This window comes from Diorhabda carinulata, chromosome Y (genome assembly GCF_026250575.1).
Source record: "Diorhabda carinulata isolate Delta chromosome Y, icDioCari1.1, whole genome shotgun sequence".
NCBI classification, from domain to species: domain Eukaryota; kingdom Metazoa; phylum Arthropoda; class Insecta; order Coleoptera; family Chrysomelidae; genus Diorhabda; species Diorhabda carinulata.
Window position 1 is genome coordinate 11,188,778 of NC_079473.1, and position 6,074 is coordinate 11,194,851.

The window sequence follows — 6,074 nt, forward strand, 5'->3', positions numbered from 1 at the left end:
AGCTTCCTCAGCTAAATCGACAACATTCACAAATACACTGATTGATTCGCGTTTCTATAACCATGTTGTCTTCAAAAACTGCATGTAAACATTTCAGTGGATTATCATTATAACAATCGTCGTTTTATATAAATTCCTTTCATACAATATATTTATTTTCGTAATCACATCGTCAATTGTTTTTTTGGTAACATATTCTGCGAGTCCAGATTGAAAGGGTTAAAAAAAAGTTATTTTCTGACGTATATTCCATATATCTTACGATAAAACGGAAATGGTCTGGAAGGAGATACAGGACTTCGTTGTAATGCGGCCATTTTACGGTTTTCCGATGACGATGATCCCCTTAAACGGCCGTGGCGACGGGAATAACTCCTAACCTACGTAATCTTCTGGTAGAACTGGGACAGTGTTTAGTTGAAATTGCAATGAAAAAATATACACATGACCCATTTCGTTAAACTACAAACTGAAAACGCGCGAGAAAGACTCTTTAAGTAAATAAAAAAGAAATAAAAAACTTTAAACCAAAGACCATACGAAAGTATGGTCAAATAGTTTAACATAGATAAATCAACAACCAAAGAAAAGAAAATATTTTGGGTGAGCTATACCCCCCACTAAAATCCTCCAATCATATTAGAATAAAACACTTCAATATGTTATGCGTAGTGAATAACTCTCAAAACAAACTTTATTAAAAACGTCAGCCCAACTTTATTGGGATACATAAATGATAGTTATACGTTAGCCCAACTTTCTGGGGATACATAAATGATAGTTATACTTTAGCCCAACTTTATTGGGATACATAAATGATAGTTTTACTTTAGCCCAACTTTATTGGGATACTTAAATGATAGTTATACTTTAGCCCAACTATATTGGGATACATAAATGATAGTTATACGTTAGCCCAACTTTCTGGGGATACATAAATGATAGTTATACGTTAGCCCAACTTTCTGGGGATACATAAATGATAGTTATACTTTAGCCCAACTTTATTGGGATACATAAATGATAGTTATACTTTAGACCAACTTTATTGGGATACATAAATGATAGTTATACGTTAGCCCAACTTGGTTTGAATCACAGTCCCACAAAGTTTAGGACACTTGGTCCAAGTCTGGGCCTATACTGGACCCATCGTAAAATCCCATATGGGAAACAATAAGATGCTTTGAATATGGAGCTCCTCGAGGAAGTCTTGAAATTAAAATTTGTTATAATACACGTATATAGAAACGAAATTTTATAATAAAACTGAATTTGCTTTACAAACAATTTCGTATTGAAACACGAGAGAATTCTCTTACGAATTACCTACACACAAACTCGATATTCCTTGGGGATAAACAAAATTTTCGCAAGTTATTATGAAATGTTAAATTTCTGTTACAAAGCTCTAGCGAATGCCGCTTTGTTTGCTTAACGATTTGACAAGTGCTATTCGTAAAATAAATGTAAAATTCATTCCATTAATATATATATATATATATATATATATATATATATATATATATATATATATATATATATATATTTTCGTTTACCATACTTTTGAATAATCAACTGATTCTGAGAATTAAATATTTCGATGTTTACCTGGACAAGTTGTTTACTATTTAGTTCGAAGTGAAGCGTTAAATATCTTTTGAGATTTTCGTTATTGCACGAACAGTTTTATAAATTCAAAACCCAGTTTGTTTTTTCTTAATTCTTTTTCGCACGATTTATAAGTTATTTTATCACAATTCTGTATCTCATTCTAACCAATGATAAGTATTTTCCCCATAAAACCCTCAGATTTCGTTAAAACAACGCGTCGATGAACCACAATTACACAATCTGATGATGAATTGTTCGTAACAACCATTATACATCTATCAGCATTGATTATTTCGCCAATAATCTCAAATTTATATATTCTCAACCGGATTTATTTCAAAAAAGAATGTCCACTTCGGATAAGATCCCAGAAAAAATATAAAAGCTCCTTAATAATATTTTTTATCGTGAAACAAATTAATTAAAGATCAAACAACTTGAGGTAGACAATCCAAACAACAAGTTTTTTAGCCTTTTATTGTATTTATTTTTGGAAAAAACTCACATGGGCAGATATTCATTTATTCATTCCCCTTTTCTAATTATGGTAAACGAAGCTGTGTTTAAGAAAACTTTCTGAAAGGATGAGATCTGATATCAGCTCTTTTGGATTCTCTCTAATTAATTAAAAGTCCAATTTCAAGCATTATTTCGAGGTAAATTGTACAGTCCAAAAGTTCAACAGTCCTCATTTTCAAAAATAAAGTTTAATAACGTCATAAGCTCGAATTCAGTATCAAAATGGATCGTGATGAACAACGCGCGGTGATTTAATTATTTAGTTAGCCTCAAATCAAAAGTTCGTAAGTTTAAATAATCTACAAATAAACATTTTTGAAATTTGAAAAATCGTTTCTGTTCAAGAAACGTCAATTATTCCATTCTTTTTTTTTGATTGGGTAATTTAAAAATCGTTTTATAACCCAACGGCTTTTGGGGTACTATTACGTTTAAACGAATACCATTTTAAAACCGATGAAATCTTTGATTAAACTTAATACCGGAATTGTCAGAAATATCACGAGGTTTAGAATACTACGATTCTAGATTATTAACATATGATAGTTGAAAAATTCAATCACCAAATAGCTCAACTGTCCTTATTATCAAAAATAAAGATTAATAACGTCATAAGCCCGAATTCAGTATCAAAACGGATCGTGTTGAACAACGCGGGGTGATTTAATTATTGAGTTAACCTAACTTGTCCTTTGTGTGACCCATGTGTCCGGGGTCATAAAACAGAGGTAGGACTTACTTTTCCTTTTCTAAAATATCTTTCAACTAAATGTTAAGTTTCCTTAAACATAAAATCTAAGCATAATATTAAAATACTAAAAAAAAATAATTTGTAAAATAGATAAAAAAAAGATAACCCGTCGTACTTTTTCTATCATTAATATCACCCGCCCAATCAGCATCAGCATATCCACTTATTATATTTTTATAATGACTTCTAGTATATACTAATTTTAAATCGATTGTGCCCTTTAAATATCTTAAGATTCTTTTTAAATATTGCCATAATTTAATATTATTTTTGTTCATATATCTACTAACAATATTGACTGAAAAACTCAGATCTGGGCGAGTACAAATCATTAAATACATCAAACAACCAATAATACTTCGACATGGCTTATTACAATTTTTATTTAAATTTAAAGCTTCATAATCTATTTTGTTTTCAAGAGGACTATTTTCTGGATCACAATCTTGCATCTTAAATTTTTCTAGAACTAATTTTACATACGCACTTTGATCTAATGTTATGACTGACTCTGTTCTGGAAACTCTTATACCTAGAAATAATCTTATTTCTTTAAGATCTACCATTTGAAATTTATGCATTAAATATTCTTTTAAACTATTCATCGTATCTTTATTTAGAGTGGCAATAACAAGATCATCAACATATAGTACGACATAAATATTTCTGGAAATATCCCCCAAATCTAAGATATAAATGCACCGATCTACTGGAGAATTTTGAAAATTCATTGATTTTAAAGTTTTGTCAAATACCTCAAACCAACACCGGGCTGCCTGCTTCAAACCATAAAGTGCTTTGTTTAATTTACAGACCTGACCCCTTTTTACATTGAACGCCCTCAGGTACTCTCATAAAAATTTCTTCTTTTAATTTGCTATTCAAAAATGCTGTTTTTTTTTTACATCCATATGGTGTAGTAACAGATTATTCTGGTTGGCAAAAGCGACAATGAATCTAAAACTAGATATTCTAGCAACTGGCGCAAAAGTTTCGTCATAGTCTACCATATATTCCTGACTAAAACCTCTTGCTACTAAACGAGCTTTATATTTACAAGGACTACCAAATTAATTATTCTTAATTGTAAATACCCATTTACAGTCTACAATATTTTTATCAGTAGGTCTTGGTACTAATGTCCAAGTATTATTTGTATCAAGTGAATTAAGTTCACTTTCAATAGCTTGTTCCCATTGAACTCTATCCGGCCTATTTTTAATTTCATCAAATGACTTCGGTACAGCACTTATTATTATTTGAGCTGATAACATACATTCTTCTGGACTACCAGATTCATCATATGATATTTTAGGAAGACCTCTGATCCTTTCACTCCTCCGACGACTGGCGTCAAATCACTATTTTCTATTTCTAATCTTGGAAATTTATTTCTGGGATCACAGAGTACATCTGATTTCTCATTATCAGATTCATTACCTGGTTTATCATTACCAGTTTTACATACACTATCTGATTTCTCAATATCAGATACATTATCTGATTTATCATCATCAGATTTATATACACTATCTGATTTCTCAATATCAGATTTATTGAAACTATCTGGTTCATCATTACCAGATTTATTTTCCATCACTGAAACTTCAAATGAATCAGTTTCATCTGCGGAACCCTTATTTGTTCTGTCAGATTTTATACCTGGCCGGGACACCATATAATTTGTCTCGTCCACAATAACATCCCTTACAACGGCATGTTTATGAGATTCTACATCCCATACTCTGTAACCATTTGGTTCATAACCAACCAGTACACCTTTCCAAGATTTATTATCGAATTTAGTTTTATTGAGTTTATCATGTACATATACAGTAGAACCAAATACTTTTAAATATTTAAACAAAGGCTTTTTGCTATGCCACAACTCATAAGGTGTCTTCATTATTTTTAATGCTCTACTCGGAATAATATTTATCAAGTAAGTTGCTGTTAAAACTGCATCACCCCAGAAAACTTTATCTAAACAAGATCCAGCTATCATTGACCGAGCTTTTTCTGTAATTGTTCTAACCATACGTTCAGCAGCGCCATTTAATTGAGGAGTTCGCGGAACTGTTAAATGATAAGTTATGCCTTTATTTTTACAGTAATCTTTCATATCATTTGATAAATATTCTCTACCGTTATCTATGTATAAGTAATTTAATTTGAGATTGAAATGTGATTCACTTTTCGCGACAAAATCTTTAAATACTGAAAACACCTCTGATTTATGTTTAAGCAAATATACTACACAATAATGAGTATAATGATCAAGAAATAAGACAAAATAATTTTTATCATTTAGTGCCGTCGGAGTGATTGGACCACATACATCAGATTGTACAATAAACAATGGTCTTACATGATCTCGATTTTTAACTTTATTGAAAGGTAATCGAGTTTGCTTGCCATTAATACAAGCTTCACATATCTTATCAATCGGATTAATTTCTTTTATTTCTTCGAAATCGTCTATCATATTATGTATCTTTAATTTTACAAATTTATCCTTACTTATATGACATAATCTCTTATGCCAAATGTCACAATTTATTTTCTTATTGTCGAGTATTTTGACGACAGAATTTTTTTCGTAATTTTCAATAGTAAAGTTTATTTGCGTCAAACTATTTAGTGGCTTACCTTGCATGATAAGTGTACCATTTTTACTTATCTTTACTCCATGCTGATCGAACAAGATGACCATGCCTGACTTTTGGAGCTTGGAAACCGACAGTAGATTGTATGGGACTTCTGGACTGTAAAGAACTTCTCCAATTGTCACCTTTACGTCTTTGTTGGTTGTCACATTAATTGAACCTCGTTTGGTTGCTGAAATGTACTGCTCGCTCTTGGCAACCAAAATTTTAATTGGTGTTTCAAGTGGCTCAAATGTTCTGGCGATGTCTTCTCTGTTTATAATATGATCGGATGCTCCGGAATCTAGCAAGAAAACAATTTTATTTTGATTTGTTTCAATTAATTTATTTCCACCAGCCATAAAAGTGATAGCTTGCGAATTCGGTTCCACTGATTGAGCAATTTGAGCAGCCTTAGTTGTTTTTCGTTCGTTGTACTCTTGGTTTTTCTTAAAGTAAATGCAATCTCTTCTTATATGTCCTATGCGGCCACACTGATAGCATTTTGTTTTATTTTCACTTTTAAAAGAGTTTTTAAAATTCTT